Source organism: Gossypium hirsutum, chromosome A02 (assembly GCF_007990345.1).
Source record: "Gossypium hirsutum isolate 1008001.06 chromosome A02, Gossypium_hirsutum_v2.1, whole genome shotgun sequence".
NCBI lineage: Eukaryota > Viridiplantae > Streptophyta > Magnoliopsida > Malvales > Malvaceae > Gossypium > Gossypium hirsutum.
Genome location: NC_053425.1, coordinates 88939766 through 88960769, shown reverse-complemented (window position 1 = coordinate 88960769; position 21004 = coordinate 88939766). Strand labels below are relative to the sequence as shown.

At 32.9% G+C, this 21004-nt stretch overlaps 1 protein-coding gene and 2 pseudogenes across 1 annotated transcript in view; 2 read left to right on the top strand and 1 right to left on the bottom strand.

Annotated features, from left to right (window-relative positions):
• Positions 1–21004, bottom strand: part of LOC121213649 (polygalacturonase-like) — a 61772-nt gene that overhangs the window by 11405 nt on the left and 29363 nt on the right. The window lies entirely within an intron of this gene.
• LOC121213661 (polygalacturonase-like) lies at positions 2762–4492 on the top strand (annotated as a pseudogene).
• Positions 13719–15381, top strand: LOC121213659 (polygalacturonase-like; annotated as a pseudogene).

Genomic DNA, 21004 nt, shown 5'->3' with positions numbered 1-21004 from the left:
CTATATAAATTTTTATTTTTATTGTAAAATTGGCATAATAAAAATTTAATAATCAATATTTATACATTGTATCAATTTAGTTTTGATTCTAAAAATAACCTTTAACTTTTACACCTTGTATAATTTGATTTTCTTTTTAGTTTTCTTTTTTATTACTCTTTCACCTTAAAAGGTAAAAAAATAAATTTATCAATTAAATTTGATCGAAAATATGTTAAAATTAAAAACCTAAAAATTTAATATAATAATTTTATCTTTTTTTATTGTTTTAAATTTAACCTTGAATCTTACAAATAAAAGCAAAACTCTAAAATACAAAATTGCACTATATAAATGTTAGGGAGTTGAATTTTTAGAATAAAGATTAAATGGACACAATGTATAAACAATGAGAGCTAAAATTACTATTATGTTAATATTAAAAGCTATCAAAGTTTCATAAAATGTTTGGCTACGGAATCCATCAAACTGGTTGAATCAAAAAACGATGGTTTAACACAATAGCCTATATACTAAACGACCCATCATTGCAATGAATTAGTGACTCCTCCTTTGGCTTACATATAACCATGGTATTAGCTAGCAGGTACGATAGTTTAACATAACTATCAATCAAACAAGCCATTCTCGAGGAAAAATGAGAACAAGTTACCCAAAAACCATCGTATACTCGAAGAAAATCCTTCCTAGATTAAACTCAACATTATGAAACTCCAACGTAAGGTCTTGTTGGCCTTACAATAAGGACCAATCCTTCATTGGCGCAATCATTGTTATGCTTCAGGGAAAACGTCAGACTCCTAGGATTGACACGAGTTGAAAGTCACCGAGTTCATAAGATAACTGGTGGCTTCATGTTGTTTTCTCTATATTCGGTATAAGTCCAACATTGATACGCTCAATATTTTATATATATATTTGAAATTCATATATGTTGGAAATGAATTAAAATTTAGTTAATATAAAGGGTTAGATTACTTTTTGGTACCTGAACTTGACAAATTTTCTCATATTGTGGAACCCTAGACCTTAAATTTGACAATTGATTCTACTTTGAGGCTTGGATTTTTTTATCTAAATTAAACCTTGAATTTTGTAGTTGTTCTCACAATAGGGTTTGAAATTTTTTGGTTCAAGTTAGTCCTTAAAGCCCTAGAGTTTAGGCCCCAATGTGGGAACCATTGTCAAGTTTAAGAACTAACTTGGACATTAAAAATTTCAAGCCCCAAAGTGGAAACGATAACCTTCTTCAAGTCTCAATGTGAGAACAATTTACTAAGCTCAAAGCCTAACTTTGGCAAAAAAAAAAGTTCAGAATCCAATGTAAAAAAGTTACTAAATTAGATCCAAATAGTGATTTAATCTTAACATATATGATAATTTTTGTAGGAAAATTTGGAGCAGTGTTTGCATCCATACCTTTCCCCATCTTTGCAGCACTTTATTTTATACTTTTCGGCCTTGTAGATATGTATTAATTCTAACCATAGCTACCCATTTTTATCCCAACGTTTGATTGTCACATCATGGAAACTGGATCGATGGTATTGACATTATATTATAGATTAAAAATAGAGTAAATAGAAATCACGTTAGTAATTAGGACTAAATAGGAATAATAGCAAAGTAGAGAACTTAAATAGGTAAATTAGGAGTAATGGTTAGTGGGGTATTTATTAAAATAAAAGTAGAATTAGGAGGGATATATAGGATAAATAAACCAATTTATAAATGAATTTGCCTATATAAGTTGTCACTGCTCATTTTCTTCTCATGTTTTAATTTCCTTTTTTATTATTTTCTTTCTTTCTACACTTTCTTCATTTCAAAGCTGTTGCATTTGGTAGCTAATTTTCCTTCAAAATTTTATTGCGCATTACATTTCTAAGCAACCAAACACCATTTTCTTTTTTAAATTCTCAAGTAATACACCAACTTTTCTTCTTAAACTTTGGTTCGGTTATTGAGTGGACCACTAGAAAGTCGTGAAGGCTAGCAAGAACGAAGGTAAGAAATATATTTTCATATCAAACATGCATGAAATGCTTTTGACTAAAGTATCAACGGTTTAGTTAGAAAATATAAATAATCTTTGTTTTTTATGATTTGGCTTCATGAAAATGGTGGATTAAAGCTGGTGAAGCTAAGAAATGTTGTTAAAATGGTTTTGTTATTGAGGAAGACGTTGAACAGTGACTGATTCTTAAATGAAAGATTTAGGTGAGATTAACGTTTAAGTAACTGTCCAGATCTACAAATATATGTACGTTAGGAGGGTTAGAGGTTAGAAAATGGGGTAAGTATTAGAATAATAAAAATCTGCAAGAGATAACGTGAGTAGTGGGCTGTTGTTAAATAGAGAATGAATTAAATTGTTTTAGACAATATGTGATGTGCATTTTTTCATTCGAAGCTGAAAGTACTAAAGAAGCATCGACTAGTAGAGACAAAGGGAAGGAAAAGGTCACATAATCGACATTGTGGTGAACAAGGTGAGTACACTCTATACAAGTTTCATTTATATATAGAAACGTTAAATAGTTATATTAAGTCACGTGTTAGTTAATTATTTTTACTATATCAAGTTTGTTGGCAAATTAACTAGTTAAACGCTTCCAAAAAGAAAAAGAAGTGCTAATTATAGTAAGCAAAACTTGGTCATATTATTTACCCACGCTAATTAAAATAGAAAATGTTTAGTTGGTTGTAATTTGGCCTTACTTTATCTATATAAGATGGTTTGAAACAAAACAAAAGACAGAAATCATTCTCTCTTTGTAGTGAAAAAAAATAAAGTATGGCTATTCAATTTAATTTTGTTTCATCCTGTTAATACTAGTACTTCTGTCCATATCATCCGTTGAAGGTCAAGGAGGAGGAGGTGGTGGTGTTATTGATGTTGTTGCAAAGTTTGGTGCAAAGGCAGACGAGAAAACAGATTTTGAGTAAGGTAAGCAAAATATCATATAACGTTATAGTTAGCAGATAAAAGTATGCATAACTATTTTCCAAATATCTTATCTTTATATGTATCTTTTTTATTCTTTTATTTGGTTTTAGCCATTATTGGATGCTTGTAAAGAAGCATGTGCCTCGGCATCTCCGTCAAAAATTGTGATTCCTAAAGGGATATATTTCTTCAGTACAGCTACCTTAGATGGTCCTTGCAAGGCTCCTATTGAGCTTCAAGTTCAAGGCACTGTGAAGGCTCCGGCAGACCCTGGTGCTTTCAAGGAGCCTAAATGGATTGCTTTCAATAGAATTGAAAATTTCAAATTGTCTGGCGGAGGAGTTTTCGACGGCCAGGGAACCACTACTTATAAAAGGGAAGGTTGCAAAGGTCATGATTATTGTGGTTCACTTCCTATTGTAAGTTACTTTCTTATTGAGAAGTTATGACTTTTTTTTTATAAATAGAATTAAGTAATAATTATTTTTTGTTTCATTCTGGAATTAAACAGAACCTAAGGTTTGATTTTTTAACCAACGCAATGATACAAGATATAACTACCAAAGACAGCAAGCAGTTCCAGGCTAATGTTCTAGGATGCAAAAACATTACTTTCGAACATTTCACCGTATCTGCACCTGACGAAAGCCCAAACACAGATGGGATTCACATTGGGAGATCGGATGGGGTCAATGTTCATAACTCGGAGATAAAAACTGGTGATGATTGTGTTTCAATTGGGGATGGTTCCAAAAATTTGGTTATCAATGGAGTAACTTGTGGACCAGGACATGGTATCAGTATTGGTAGTCTCGGATTGTTTAAAAATGAAGAACCAGTTGATGGAGTTACAGTAAAAAATTGCACCATGACTAATACTTCCAATGGTGTTAGAATCAGAACTTAGCCAGGTGCTGAACCTGGCACTTGTTCGAACATTCACTTTGAGGATATTACCGTGACCAATGTCAGTTCTCCTATTATAATTGATCAGAAATATTGCCCATGGAACAAATGCAAAATAAATGTATGTACATATTTATCAAAATCGTAAGAGAGCAAAAAGAGTTAACCGGTCATTGAATCATTATTTTGTTAATGCAGGAAGAATCGAAAGTTAAACTAAGCAACATTAGTTTCAAAAACATTCACGGCACTTCTGCGCGTCCAGAAGCTGTCAAGATTATTTGTAGTGCTACTTTGCCTTGTGAAAATGTAGAACTTGCAGACATTGAAATTACACATAGTGGACCGACTGGACCTGCAGTATCACAATGTTCGAATGTGAAGCCTAAAGTTAGTGGCAAACAAAATCCAGCTGCATGTTCTGCCCCTATCCCAGCAAAACCTACCCCGACCGCTTAATCAATAGCAGAGGTATAATTTTTTTTATGACGTTGTAACTCTTATAATTATATTTATTTCGCAAATAAATTTTGTTTTTTTTATATTCTATGTTATAAAGAATATTTTTCATAAACTTAATTATTTTTAAAAATACACTTCAACAAAAAATATTGCAATGTGACAACATTTTATGCATTTAGGCTTACGATATAATTAATTTTAGAATACTGCTGAACCAGATATTATTTAATTATTTTGTTTTTTTTCTTTATATAAATTTTTTATTTTTTATTTGTAAAATTGGCATAATAAAAATTTTAATAATCAATATTTATACATTGTATCAATTTAGTTTTGATTCTAAAAATAACCTTTAACTTTTACACCTTGTATAATTTGATTTTCTTTTTAGTTTTCTTTTTTTATTACTCTTTCACCTTAAAAGGTAAAAAAATAAATTTATCAATTAAATTTGATCGAAAATATGTTAAAATTAAAAACCTAAAAATTTAATATAATAATTTTATCTTTTTTTTATTGTTTTAAATTTAACCTTGAATCTTACAAATAAAAGCAAAACTCTAAAAATACAAAATTGCACTATATAAATGTTAGGGAGTTGAATTTTTAGAATAAAGATTAAATGGACACAATGTATAAACAATGAGAGCTAAAATTACTATTATGTTAATATTAAAAGCTATCAAAGTTTCATAAAATGTTTGGCTACGGAATCCATCAAACTGGTTGAATCAAAAAACGATGGTTTAACACAATAGCCTATATACTAAACGACCCATCATTGCAATGAATTAGTGACTCCTCCTTTGGCTTACATATTAACCGTGGTATTAGCTAGCAGGTATGATAGTTTAACATAACTATCAATCAAACAAGCCATTCTCGAGGAAAAATTGAGAACAAGTTACCCAAAAACCATCGTATACTCGAAGAAAATCCTTCCTAGATTAAACTCAAACATTATGAAACTCCAACGTAAGGTCTTGTTGGCCTTACAATAAGGACCAATCCTTCATTGGCGCAATCATTGTTATGCTTCAGGGAAAACGTCAGACTCCTAGGATTGACACGAGTTGAAAGTCACCGAGTTCATAAGATAACTGGTGGCTTCTTGTTGTTTTTCTCTATATTTGGTATAAGTCCAACATTGATACGCTCAATATTTTTATATATATATTTGAAATTCATATATGTTGTAAATGAATTAAAATTTAGGTAATATAAAGGGTTAGATTACTTTTTGGTACCTGAACATGACAAATTTTCTCATATTGTGGAACCCTAGACCTTAAATTTGACAATTGATTCTACTTTGAGGCTTGAATTTTTTTATCTAAATTAAACCTTGAATTTTGTAATTGTTCTCACAATAGGGTTTGAAATTTTTTTGGTTCAAGTTAGTCCTTAAAGCCCTAGAGTTTAGGCCCCAATGTGGGAACCATTGTCAAGTTTAAGAACTAACTTGGACATTAAAAAGTTCAAGCCCCAAAGTGGAAACGATAACCTTCTTCAAGTCTCAATGTGAGAACAATTTACTAAGCTCAAAGCCTAACTTTGGCAAAAAAAAAGTTCAGACTCCAATGTAAAAAGTTACTAAATTAGATCCAAATAGTGATTTAATCTTAACATATATGATAATTTGTGTAGGAAAATTTGGAGCAGTGTTTGCATCCATACCTTTCCCCATCTTTGCAGCACTTTATTTTATACTTTTCGGCCTTGTAGATATGTATTAATTCTAACCATAGCTACCCATTTTTATCCCAACGTTTGATTGTCACATCATGGAAACTGGATCGATGGTATTGACATTATATTATAGATTAAAAATAGAGTAAATAGAAATCACGTTAGTAATTAGGACTAAATAGGAATAATAGCAAAGTAGAGAACTTAAATAGGTAAATTAGGAGTAATGGTTAGTGGGGGATTTGTTAAAATAAAAGTAGAATTAGGAGGGATATATAGGATAAATAAACCAAGTTTATAAATGAATTTGCCTATATAAGTTGTCACTGCTCACTTTCTTCTCATGTTTTAATTTCCTTTTTTATTATTTTCTTTCTTTCTACACTTTCTTCATTTCAAAGCTGTTGCATTTGGTAGCTAATTTTCCTTCAAAATTTTATTGCGCATTACATTTCTAAGCAACCAAACACCACTTTCTTTTTTAAATTCTCAAGTAATACACCAACTTTTCTTCTTAAACTTTGGTTCGGTTATTGAGCGGACCACTAGAAAGTCGTGAAGGCTAGCAAGAACGAAGGTAAGCAATATATTTTCATATCAAACATGCATGAAATGCTTTTGACTAAAGTATCAACGGTTTAGTTAGAAAATATAAATAATCTTTGTTTTTTATGATTTGGCTTCATGAAAATGGTGGATTAAAGCTGGTGAAGCTAAGAAATGTTGTTTAAAATGGTTTTGTTATTGAGGAAGACGTTGAACAGTGACTGATTCTTAAATGAAAGATTTAGGTGAGATTAACGTTTAAGTAACTGTCCAGATCTACAAATATATGTACGTTAGGAGGGTTAGAGGTTAGAAAATGGGGTAAGTATTAGAATAATAAAAATCTGCAAGAGATAACGTGAGTAGTGGGCTGTTGTTGAATAGGGAATGAATTAAATTGTTTTAGACAATATGTGATGTGCATTTTTCATTCGAACCTGAAAATACTGAAGAAGCATCGACTAGTAGAGACAAAGGGAAGGAAAAGGTCACATAATCGACATTGTGGTGAACAAGGTGAGTACACTCTATACTGCATCTGAAAACGAGGACGCACTCTGCTAAAAGCATGTAAGACATGCGAACCTTATCTTCTATCGTGAATTGAACATGTGCATGTGTGAACCTCTTCCATGCATTGTGCAAACCTCATCTATGCGTTGTGCGAACTCTTAGCATGAATCTATGTCCGTGTGTTTTTACATACTATGCGAACCTTGAGTAAAATGTACACATGCATCCAGGGTTAGGTTAAATATATGATATATATATATAGGCCTCTAAATTTTTTTATATAATATAATTTGTGTACTCACCTTGTTATATATGCGGTGTGCGAACCCTAAATCTACTATGCTGTTGTTTTATGCCTAATTTTCTATTTTACAAGCTATTCTATGATGTGTTGTGGTACTGTGAGCTCTATTAAAAATTGTGAACCTAAAAATACGATATGTTGGCATTGTGAATTTTTGGAACCATTAGATATAGTTGGTTTGCCATAGGATCGTGAGTGCTCACCTATGTAATGTGATAGGGCATTATGGCCTAATGACTTGATGGAGAAATAAGGGAATGTTAAGTAATGCTTCATTAATCGGGGATCGTAAGAGTGTGTTTTTCGAAGAGTGTGAGCGTTCGTGCTACACTTATATGGCAATTTGAGTGACTCTATGAGTCTTAGGGTGTGTTTTAGGAGAACCGTTTATCCAATGAGTGAATTAGTGACATGCCAACCGATTTTATGCAAACCACCTACGTGTAGAACTATTTATGTGCGAACTGTTTTATACGATTTGTCTATAAGTGAGTTATTTTGTTTGTGAATTATTGATGTGTTTTCTTGTGTTGTGTACTTGTGTATTCACTAAGCTTTCGCAAGCTCATCTCTTTTAGTAGTGGAAAAATGATAATAGTATGTATTTTTAATAAAATCGGGGGTTTATAATTAACTGTATAGTGGCATCCTTAAAGTCTATTTACGTGTCATGCAATACAAAAAACAAAACCTAAACCCTAAATTCCATGCCATAGTTCAAAATAAAATATATTAAAACTTTGAATAATTGAATAAATTGAATAATAAGCGTAAATAATTCAATAAATAAAACTGAGCCGAGACCCTCTGGATGTCGCGTCCACGTTTTAACTTGGTGGGTCATCTATAAGGATAGAAATAAATTGGGGATTTAGCTATGACGCTTAGTGTGAGTCACTGCATAAGAAAATCAGAGCAAACAGTCGTTAAAGCATATTAAATAATAACACATAGAATAATCATATCCAACTAACAATTCCATCTTGATCAGAGATTTCTGATATGGGCACCCTATGCAACTGCACTATCTCAGAAATATAGAACTTAACCAGTTTTTTCAAAGAGTAATCTTTACAGACAGGAAAGAAGTGTGTCGACTTAGTCAGCCGGTCTACTATTACCCAAATTAGATCTTTCTTAGTGGGTGTTAAGGGTAACCCACTAACAAAGTCCACCGTTATTCGCTCCCACTTCGACTAAGGTATTTTGATAGGTTGCAACAACCCAGAAGGGAACTGGTGTTCTGATAACCAATCCATACCTATAATTAAATCAAACTCCTAAATGGTAACTCCATAAGGTCTACTATAGGCACTACCCTTAAACCTCTAATGGATATCTCCTATAGACTTTATTTATAATAACTGACTATCCTAAGGAGCTTGCAATGGTTATATCAATAATGGTTTCCTCTACCACAACACCTAATTTATCAGGCATATTACATGCAACATACGAATGGGTGGATCCTACTTCAATTAAGGGCAATATATGAGATTGAATTAATGGAAAAAATACTTGTGATGACATCAGACACATCCCTTTCCTCACGACCTCTAACAATGTTAAACAAAGGTTGGTTGCCTAGCCTCGGTTCTAATCGTGCCTATTGCTGCATTTGCAGCCCTATTTTGCCAACAGCCCTTTAGAAGTAGCTAGCCCACTCCCTGATTTTGGGTCGAAGTTTGTGATTGATTACTCGAGCGAGAACAATCTTTCATCAAATGCTCCATTAATCTGCATTTCAAACAAACACCCATCTTCTTCCGACAATCTCCCAAGTGGTAATTTCCACAATATTTACAGTGGAAAACCTTACCCCTAGAGTTAGTTACTGCGCCCCTTGTCTGTAGTCTCCCCTCTCTAAATAGATTTATAGGATGAAAGTTTGAACTAGTGGAAGCCAAATCTCTTTTAATTAGGACCTTACTTTTCTCTCGTTGTTCGTGATTCACTGGTTTAATCTCTTCCACTATTTTGGCTTTCTCCATTAGGGTCTAAAACACTCATTTTTAGTGTGGCGCAACTTGAATCTTAAGGTCGAAACGCATCCCATTTTTGATCCTCAAGCATTTATCCTACTTCATGGTGATCACAGCTTGAGCATATCCACTGAGCCTAAGGAATTCAACCTCATATTCTATCACAGACTTGTCTCCTTGTTCTAGATTGATAAATTTGAGCCTACGAGCCTCTGTATACCTAGTGCCCAAATACTTTTTCTGGAAGGCCTCTTGAAAGTATTTTCAATTTATGCGGTCTATTTGCATACCTCTTATGGCAAACTACCACTAATGATATGCCTCTTCTCTTAGGGAGAACATAGTGCTCTTCAACTTCTGCTCCGAAGTAAAATCTAAATCCTTCACAATTCTCTCCACCGTCTCCATCCAGCCACCGTTGGATTTGTTCCAGCAATGCCTTTGAACATTTCTAACGCATTCATTCGGAGCCTCTCTGCAACGGATCCCCTTCTCCCCGATCCAGTTTGGGCTCCAGCAACCCTTTGTAAAATCCTCAACATCACCTGGGTTATCGTGTCGTCACCATTTTCATTCTCAACATAATCCTCCTCTGGTATTGGGTTTTCTCCCTGGACAATGGGTAACTCTATAGGTACAGCCCTACGTGGCCAACCCCTACCACGTCAGCCTTGGGTGTTCATAGTGATTTTCGAAAGCTTTAAATCTAAAGTATATCTATAGTCTTCAAAGAAAAGTTGAAGCATTATTTATCCTCCTAAATGTTCACAACCTAAAGTTTACAATTTATCTAAATTTTTTACAGTAATCTTGGATTTAATTTCCCATAGAAAAATAAAATTTTCAAAAATCTTGTGGCGTGGTTTTTCCCAAAATACCCCTTTTCGATGCACTCATGCAAACATATATCAAAATTTCACAATGCAAATTTAGAAAAACTAGGCACTAATGCCACGAAATGTAACGTCCCCAACCTCGCCTAGACGTTAGACTTGAATTGGAAAGATTACATTAGCCACCAAAATGGCCTAGTAAGCAGTCGAAGTTTTGAAAACAAATATTTTTGAACATTTGTTTAGCTTTAGAAGAAAACTTAGTTTATTATCAATATATTTATTACTCAAAATTTTAGTATTGTTTAGTACATAAATTATTGATGTCTGTCTTCTTGTGTTGTGTACATGTGTATTCACTGAGCTTTCCTGAGCTCATCTCTTTGATTTCTTCTCCCTTCACGATAAGTAGTGCATGGGATAACGAGCAGGGCAGCAGTTCAATGATCTATCACACAAGCTTTGTTTTTACAGTATGTGCGCTGAGCTTATAAAATCCCAAGAAGGGAATATGGGACATTTCCAGCCTAGAGAATTGGAATGGGGCTTAGATAATTTTAGACAATTTAAAAATAATTTTTTAGAGGGTTGTAATTGGAATTTTTTGGTCTATTTTAAATTTTGGGATTTTTTAATCTCCATGTTTGCTTGTTTGGCTGAATTTGCTGTTTGTATTATATGATACTGCCCATATGAACTAACGAGAAATTTTGCAGCTAGTACAACTTGTCGAAATCCAGGTACGCCTTATTCCGCTTATTATATGGCTTATAGTTTAATTTAGAAAAGCATGCTCTTAGGAGTAAATGCTTGTATGAAATATTTTGTATCTGTATGGTGAGTATGGATGGTTGGTGTGATTTGTGGTAGTTTTTCAGAGAATCACCTCGGTGGCAAATGTGTCGCTCGAAATCCAGGTCGGACCCTCTCGGCTGAGTTTGGGGTGTCATATAGATCTTTACTCGACTAATTCAAATTCGAGCTCGATATAACTTTTTTTAGCATAAAAAGTCATATTAGTTTAAGAACTTGATAACTTTTCTCAATTTAATCCTTAAATTTAGATTCCATTAAAGTACACGTAAATGATATTACTAAATTCTACTATGCCATCACCTGATTTAATTAATTAATATTTTAATATATTTCTTACATTTTATAGATTTAAAAATTTTAGGTGATTGCTTCGTAAATTAAAAGTGTTACATCATCCGAATCCAAGTTCATGAAAAAATTTCCCAATTTTGTCAAAGACAAATATGGACCAAGATGAAAAAAATTTATTTCATTTAGGCCTAAATATTGGTTTATCTAATCTTAGTAACCTTAATGAAAATATTGTTGCTTTGTTTATTGCAGGTTCTGTTAGATTATCATGTCTGCAATTCAGAAACATGAATTACACGAGAAACCTTATCATAACAGGATTATCACTCTTCTTAGTGATTTCCATCCCTTAATTCTTCAACTAATATTGGAACCCATCCCATCATGGCCTCGCTCACACCGATGTAGCCTGAGTAAGTGTTTTTATTTTTATTTCTTTAAAAAAAACTCCAATCCCATAATCTTCAATGATAAAGAGGGTAAAACAAAGTGAATGTTTTTCAGTTTAATGTATTCGTGAACACCGTGTTCTCACTGCCGATAATGGTGGGATTGATGGTGGAGGTGATCTTAGACAACATGATAAAAGTGAAGAAATCGAAGAAAGCTAGAGGGATGCCATGAGGCTTAAGTTTTTATCGGTTAGAGGAGATAATAGGATTGAAGAATTTTATACTATGCCTTTTAGTCGGAATAGGTTTTTTCCACCAACCTAAATTTCCCAAAATTAGGCATGGTAATTGCATATGTTTTGCCCGTTTTTCCTTTGATAAATATGGGTAGTAGGAGACGACAATTCGTGTAATTCTTTAAAACAATTTATGAATTATTTATTAATTTTATTATTTAAATTATTATTTTTTTATAAATATTTTTGTATTAGTGGCAAGAGTAATTTAAATATGAGCTTTTAAAGTTGTCAACATTGCTACTAAAGTAAGGCCTTAATCTTTCGGCTGGCAGAGTGGTTGTTGACGATTATATGGCTGAAAAGCAACCCTCCTTCCCCCTTTATCTTCCATCTCATTGAATTTTGTTTATCTGGCACAGTATCTTCCTGTGGACGCCAATGAGATGCGAATGAGCCTTCTCTTTTCCAACATAATATTGCATTGTTTGGCTCCTCTGCCAAGGCTTTGATTTCCCATTTTTGAGAGCTCTCGAGAAGCTTTAGTTTGCCTATTTTTGCTCGAGCTTTTCGCATTTATTGGCTGCTTGAGGTGTGCCCATTGTAACAGCAGTGAAGGCATGACAAAACTATACACATCAAGGTCCAACCTTCACAGCCCTAATGGCTAAACACCAACATATGATAGAGTTTTCAACTTGATTCAAACAAAGTATGATTTTCTATTGTAATTCATTTTGTATTTACATCTTATTTAGTACTTTACCCGAGATTTGATCCTCACTTGTAATTTTTTTTCGTTGAATGGATATTATTTTAAAAAAAACTTACCAATAAATTGAAATAAAATAAAAGTATACTTGCATATTACGTTTATTAACGATACTTAGTAGCATTATAACTAAACTTGTATACCATTGCTGATACATGGAATAATTATATGAAATTGCAATGAGACTTTGAATTCAAGAAATCTACCGACCAAAGTTGGTTCCCCTTGGCTTGTGATACCAACTCAATCAAGGCAGGTTCTGTTTGTTTCATTGAAAATGGTTTCGAAAATATTTTCTACATTTTCTTGTGTTTGTCTCATGGAAAACAGTTTAGTCAATGGAAAATAACTTACAAGTCAACAAAAAATAAGCCCTTTTTCTTTCACTCTAGAATGACTTAACCTTTATGGGAGATTTTATTTTTATATAAAAAATAACTTAAGTCAAGCTTAATATTATTATATTATTAATAAATTTTTATTTTTTAAAATATTTCAAATTAATAGAATACTATAATTTTCAATACTATTAAACATACATATTTAATTATCTATATCTAACCATATAATAAATTATTAATACAATATAGAAAAGAAATTAGTAATGGATAATTTTACTCATCATTTTTTTATACATTGCCTAGAACTACTCATAACTCTTCCCCAACCCTTAATATAGGATATCATTAATGCCCTTCAACACGCTCGAACCCACGGCCTCCTGCATGTGCAACAAGGTCGATGCCAATCGAGCTAAGTCGACAATTTTATTCATCATTTTCATTTATATATAGAAACCTTAAATAGTTATATTAAGTCACGTGTTAGTTAATTATTTTTACTATATCAAGTTTGTTGGCAAATTAACGAGTTAAACCTTCCAAAAAGAAAAAGAAGTGCTAATTATAGTAAGCAAAACTTGGTCATATTATTTACCCACGCTAATTAAAATAGAAAATGTTTAGTTGGTTGTAATTTGGCCTTACTTTATCTATATAAGATGGTTTGAAACAAAACAAAAGACAGAAATCATTCTCTCTTTGTAGTGAAAAAAATAAAGTATGGCTATTCAATTTAATTTTGTTTCATCCATGTTAATACTAGTACTTCTGTCCATATCATCCGTTGAAGGTCAAGGAGGAGGAGGTGGTGTTATTGATGTTGTTGCAAAGTTTGGTGCAAAGGCAGACGAGAAAACAGATTTGAGTAAGGTAAGCAAAATATCATATAACGTTATAGTTAGCAGATAAAAGTATGCATAACTATTTTCCAATATCTTATCTTTATATGTATCTTTTTTATTCTTTTATTTGGTTTTAGCCATTATTGGATGCTTGGAAAGAAGCATGTGCCTCGACATCTCCGTCAAAAATTGTGATTCCTAAAGGGATATATTTTTTAAGTACAGCTACCTTAGATGGTCCTTGCAAGGCTCCTATTGAGCTTCAAGTTCAAGGCACTGTGAAGGCTCCGGCAGACCCTGGTGCTTTCAAGGAGCCTAAATGGATTGCTTTCAATAGAATTGAAAATTTCAAATTGTCTGGCGGAGGAGTTTTCGACGGCCAGGGAACCACTGCTTATAAAAGGGAAGGTTGCAAAGGTCATGATTATTGTGGTTCACTTCCTATTGTAAGTTACTTTCTTATTGAGAAGTTATGACTTTTTTTTATAAATAGAATTAATTAATAATTATTTTTTGTTTCATTCTGGAATTAAACAGAACCTAAGGTTTGATTTTTTAACCAACGCAATGATACAAGATATAACTACCAAAGACAGCAAGCAGTTCCAGGCTAATGTTCTAGGATGCAAAAACATTACTTTCGAACATTTCACCGTATCTGCACCTACGAAAGCCCAAACACAGATGGGATTCACATTGGGAGATCGGATGGGGTCAATGTTCTTAACTCGGAGATAAAAACTGGTGATGATTGTGTTTCAATTGGGGATGGTTCCAAAAATTTGGTTATCAATGGAGTAACTTGTGGACCAGGACATGGTATCAGTATTGGTAGTCTCGGATTATTTAAAAATGAAGAACCAGTTGATGGAGTTACAGTAAAAAATTGCACCATGACTAATACTTCCAATGGTGTTAGAATCAAAACTTGGCCAGGTGCTGAACCTGGCACTTGTTCGAACATTCACTTTGAGGATATTACCGTGACCAATGTCAGTTCTCCTATTATAATTGATCAGAAATATTGCCCATGGAACAAATGCAAAATAAATGTATGTACATATTTATCAAAATCGTAAGAGAGCAAAAAGAGTTAACCGGTCATTGAATCATTATTTTGTTGATGCAGGAAGAATCGAAAGTTAAACTAAGCAACATTAGTTTCAAAAACATTCACGGCACTTCTGCGCGTCCAGAAGCTGTCAAGATTATTTGTAGTGCTACTTTGCCTTGTGAAAATGTAGAACTTGCAGACATTGAAATTACGCATAGTGGACCGACTGGACCTGCAGTATCACAATGTTCGAATGTGAAGCCTAAAGTTAGTGGCAAACAAAATCCAGCTGCATGTTCTGCCCCTATCCCAGCAAAACCTACCCCGACCGCTTAATCAATAGCAGAGGTATAATTTTTTTGATGACGTTGTAACTCTTATAATTATATTTATTTCGCAAATAAATTTTTTTTTATATTCTATGTTATAAAGAATATTTTTCATAAACTTAATTATTTTTAAAATACACTTCAACAAAAATATTGCAATGTGACAACATTTTATGCATTTAGGCTTACGATATAATTAATTTTAGAATACTGCTGAACCAGATATTATTTAATTATTTTGTTTTTTTTTTATATAAATTTTTTATTTTTTATTTATAAAATTGGCATAATAAAAATTTTAATAATCAATATTTATACATTGTGTCAATTTAGTTTTGATTCTAAAAATAACCTTTAACTTTTACACCTTGTATAATTTGATTTTCTTTTTAGTTTTCTTTTTTTATTACTCTTTCACCTTAAAAGGTAAAAAATAAATTTATCAATTAAATTTGATCGAAAATATGTTAAAATTAAAAACCTAAAAATTTAATATAATAATTTTATCTTTTTTTATTGTTTTAAATTTAACCTTGAATCTTACAAATAAAAGCAAAACTCTAAAAATACAAAATTGCACTATATAAATGTTAGGGAGTTGAATTTTTTAGAATAAAGATTAAATGGACACAATGTATAAACAATGAGAGCTAAAATTACTATTATGTTAATATTAAAAGCTATCAAAGTTTCATAAAATGTTTGGCTATGGAATCCATCAAACTGGTTGAATCAAAAAACGATGGTTTAACACAATAGCCTATATACTAAACGACCCATCATTGCAATGAATTAGTGACTCCTCCTTTGGCTTACATATTAACCGTGGTATTAGCTAGCAGGTACGATAGTTTAACATAACTATCAATCAAACTAGCCATTCTCGAGGAAAAATTGAGAACAAGTTACCCAAAAACCATCGTATACTCGAAGAAAATCCTTCCTAGATTAAACTCAAACATTATGAAACTCCAACGTAAGGTCTGTTGGCCTTACAATAAGGACCAATCCTTCATTGGCGCAATCATTGTTATGCTTCAGGGAAAACGTCAGACTCCTAGGATTGACACGAGTTGAAAGTCACCGAGTTCATAAGATAACTGGTGGCTTCATGTTGTTTTTCTCTATATTCGGTATAAGTCCAACATTGATACGCTCAATATTTTTATATATATATTTGAAATTCATATATGTTGGAAATGAATTAAAATTTAGGTAATATAAAGGGTTAGATTACTTTTTGGTACCTGAACTTGACAAATTTTCTCATATTGTGGAACCCTAGACCTTAAATTTGACAATTGATTCTACTTTGAGGCTTGGATTTTTTTATCTAAATTAAACCTTGAATTTTGTAGTTGTTCTCACAATAGGGTTTGAATTTTTTTGGGTCAAGTTAGTCCTTAAAGCCCTAGAGTTTAGGCCCCAATGTGGGAACCATTGTCAAGTTTAAGAACTAACTTGGACATTAAAAAGTTCAAGCCCCAAAGTGGAAACGATAACCTTCTTCAAGTCTCAATGTGAGAACAATTTACTAAGCTCAAAGCCTAACTTTGGCAAAAAAAAAGTTCAGACTCCAATGTAAAAAAGTTACTAAATTAGATCCAAATAGTGATTTAATCTTAACATATATGATAATTTGTGTAGGAAATTTGGAGCAGTGTTTGCATCCATACCTTTCCCCATCTTTGCAGCACTTTATTTTATACTTTTCGGCCTTGTAGATATGTATTAATTCTAACCATAGCTACCATTTTTATCCCAACGTTTGATTGTCACATCATGGAAACTGGATCGATGGTATTGACATTATATTATAGATTAAAAATAGAGTAAATAGAAATCACGTTAGTAATTAGGACTAAATAGGAATAATAGCAAAGTAGAGAACTTAAATAGGTAAATTAGGAGTAATGGTTAGTGGGGGATTTATTAAAATAAAAGTAGAATTAGAGGGATATATAGGATAAATAAACCAAGTTTATAAATGAATTTGCCTATATAAGTTGTCACTGCTCATTTTCTTCTCATGTTTTAATTTCCTTTTTTATTATTTTCTTTCTTTCTACACTTTCTTCATTTCAAAGCTGTTGCATTTGGTAGCTAATTTTCCTTCAAAATTTTATTGCGCATTACATTTCTAAGCAACCAAACACCACTTTCTTTTTTAAATTCTCAAGTAATACACCAACTTTTCTTCTTAAACTTTGGTTCGGTTATTGAGCGGACCACTAGAAAGTCGTGAAGGCTAGCAAGAACGAAGGTAAGCAATATATTTTCATATCAAACATGCATGAAATGCTTTTGACTAAAGTATCAACGGTTTAGTTAGAAAATATAAATAATCTTTGTTTTTTTATGATTTGGCTTCATGAAAATGGTGGATTAAAGCTGTGAAGCTAAGAAATGTTGTTTAAAATGGTTTTGTTATTGAGGAAGACGTTGAACAGTGACTGATTCTTAAATGAAAGATTTAGGTGAGATTAACGTTTAAGTAACTGTCCAGATCTACAAATATATGTACGTTAGGAGGGTTAGAGGTTAGAAAATGGGGTAAGTATTAGAATAATAAAATCTCAAGAGATAACGTGAGTAGTGGGCTGTTGTTGAATAGGAATGAATTAAATTGTTTTAGACAATATGTGATGTGCATTTTTCATTCAAGCTGAAATACTGAAGAAGCATCGACTAGTAGAGACAAAGGGAAGGAAAAGGTCACATAATCGACATTGTGGTGAACAAGGTGAGTACACTCTATACTGCATCTGAAAACGAGGACGCACTCTGCTAAAAGCATGTAAGACATGCGAACCTTATCTTCTATCGTGAATTGAACATGTGCATGTGTGAACCTCTTCCATGCATTGTGCAAACCTCATCTATGCGTTGTGCGAACTCTTAGCATGAATCTATGTCCGTGTGTTTTTACATGCTATGCGAACCTTGAGTAAAATGTACACATGCATCCAGGTTAGGTTAATATATGATATATATATATAGGCCTCTAAATTTTTTATATAATATAATTGTGTGTACTGTTATATATTATATGTAGGTTTGTGGCTTTTAATTTATGTAGTATATATACATTGATGTAAAAGGGAATTGTTATATATAATGAATGCATGCGCAAAGGTTATTATAAATAATATAATATATGTACATAACTTTACATTAAAAGGGTTTTGTATTATATGTATGCATGCGTGGGTTTTAATATAAAAAATATATTTACATACCTTTGCATTAAAAATTTTTGTCTATCTATTATATATAAATGTATATATATGCGGTGTGCGAACCCTAAATCTACTATGCTGTTGTTTTATGCCTAATTTTCTATTTTGCAAGCTATTCTATGATGTGTTGTGGTATGTGAGCTCTATTAAAAATTGTGAACCTAAAATGACGTGATTTGTAAATGTGTATTAATACGATATGTTGGCATTGTGAATTTTTGGAACCATTAGATATAGTTGGCTTGCCATAGGATCGTGAGTGCTCACCTATGTAATGTGATAGGGCTTTATGGCCTAATGACTTGATGGAGAAATAAGGGAATGTTAAGTAATGCTTCATTCACCGGGGATCGTAAGAGTGTGTTTTCGAAGAGTGTGAGCGTTCGTGCTACACTTATATGGCGATTTGAGTGACCTGTGAGTCTTAGGGTGTGTTTTAGGAGAACCGTTTATCCAATGAGTATATTATTTACTTATGTTTCATTTTCATGAACTGATAATATATCACTAAACTAAACGGGGTTGATTATATGTGAATTAGTGACATGCCAACCGATTTTATGCAAACCACCTACGTGTAGAACTATTTATGTGCGAACTATTTTATACGATTTGTCTATAAGTGAGTTATTTTGTTTGTGAATTATTGATGTGTTTTCTTGTGTTGTGTACTTGTGTATTCACTAAGCTTTCGCAAGCTCATCTCTTTTAGTAGTGGAAAAATGATAATAGTATGTATTTTTAATAAAATCGGGGGTTTATAATTAACTGTATAGTGGCATCCTTAAATTCTATTTACGTGTCATGCAATACAAAAAACAAAACCTAAACCCTAAATTCCATGCCATAGTTCAAAATAAAATATGTTAAAACTTTGAATAATTGAATAAATTGAATAATAAGCCTAAATAATTCAATAAATAAAACTGAGCCGAGACCCTCTGGATGTCGCGTCCACGTTTTAACTTGGTGGGTCATCTATAAGGATGGAAATAAATAGGGGATTTAGCTATGACGCTTAGTGTGAGTCACTGCATAAGAAAATCAGAGCAAACAGTCGTTAAAGCATATTAAATAATAACACATAGAATAATCATATCCAACTAACAATTCCATCTTGATCAGAGATTTCTGATATGGGCACCCTATGCAACTGCACTATCTCAGAAATATAGAACTTAACCAGTTTTTTCAAGAGTAATCTTTACAGATAGGAAAGAAGTGTGTCGACTTAGTTAGCCGGTCTACTATTACCCAATTAGATCTTTCTTAGTGGGTGTTAAGGGTAACCCACTAACAAGTCCACCGTTATTCGCTCCCACTTCGACTAAGGTATTTGATAGGTTGCAACAACCCAGAAGGGAACTGGTGTTCTGATAACCAATCCATACCTATAATTAAATCAAACTCCTGAAATGGTAACTCCATAAGGTCTACTAGAGGCACTACCCCTTAAACCTCTAATGGTATCTCCTATAGACTTTATTTATAATAACTGACTATCCTAAGGAGCTAGCTATGGTTATATCAATAATGGTTTCCTCTACCACAACACCTAATTTATCAGGCATATTACATGCAACATACGAATGGGTGGATCCTACTTCAATTAAGGGCAATATATGAGATTGAATTAATGGAAAAAATACTTGTGATGACATCAGACACATCCCTTCCTCACGACCTCTAACAATGTTAAACAAAGGTTGGTTGCCTAGCCTCGGTTCTAATCGTGCCTATTGCTACATTATTTGCAGCCCTATTTGCCAACAGCCCTTTAGAGGTAGCTAGCCCACTCCCTGATTTTGGGTCGAAGTTTGTGCTTGATTACTCGAGCGAGAACAATCTTTCATCAAATGCTCCATTAATCTGCATTTCAAACAAACACCCATCTTCTTCCGACAATCTCCCAAGTGGTAGTTTCCACAATATTTACAGTGGAAAACCTTACCCCTAGAGTTAGTTACTGCGCCCCTTGTCTGTAGTCTACCCTCTCTAAATAGATTTATATGATGAAAGTTTGAACTAGTGGAAGCCAAATCTCTTTTAACTAGGACCTTACTTTTCTCTCGTTGTTCGTGATTCACTGGTTTAATCTCTTCCACTATTTTGGCTTTCTCCATTAGGGTCTAAAACACTCATTTTTAGTGTGGAGCACTTGAATCTTAAGGTCGAATGCATCCCATTTTCGATCCTCAGCATTTATCCTACTTATGTGATCACAGCTTGAGCATATCCACTGAGCCTCAGGAATTCACCTCATATTCTATCACTTGTCTTGTTCATTGATTTGGCTACCTCTCTATGATATGACCTTGAAATCAATACGTTATTATGGATAACTGAGCCTCTTAAGACATAGTGCTCTTCAACTTCTGCTCCGAAGTAATCAAATCCTTCACAATCTCTCCACCGACTCCATCCAGCCACGTGGATTTGTTCCAGCATGCTTTGAACATTTCTAACGCATTCATTCGGAGCCTCTCTGCAATGGATCCACCTTCTCC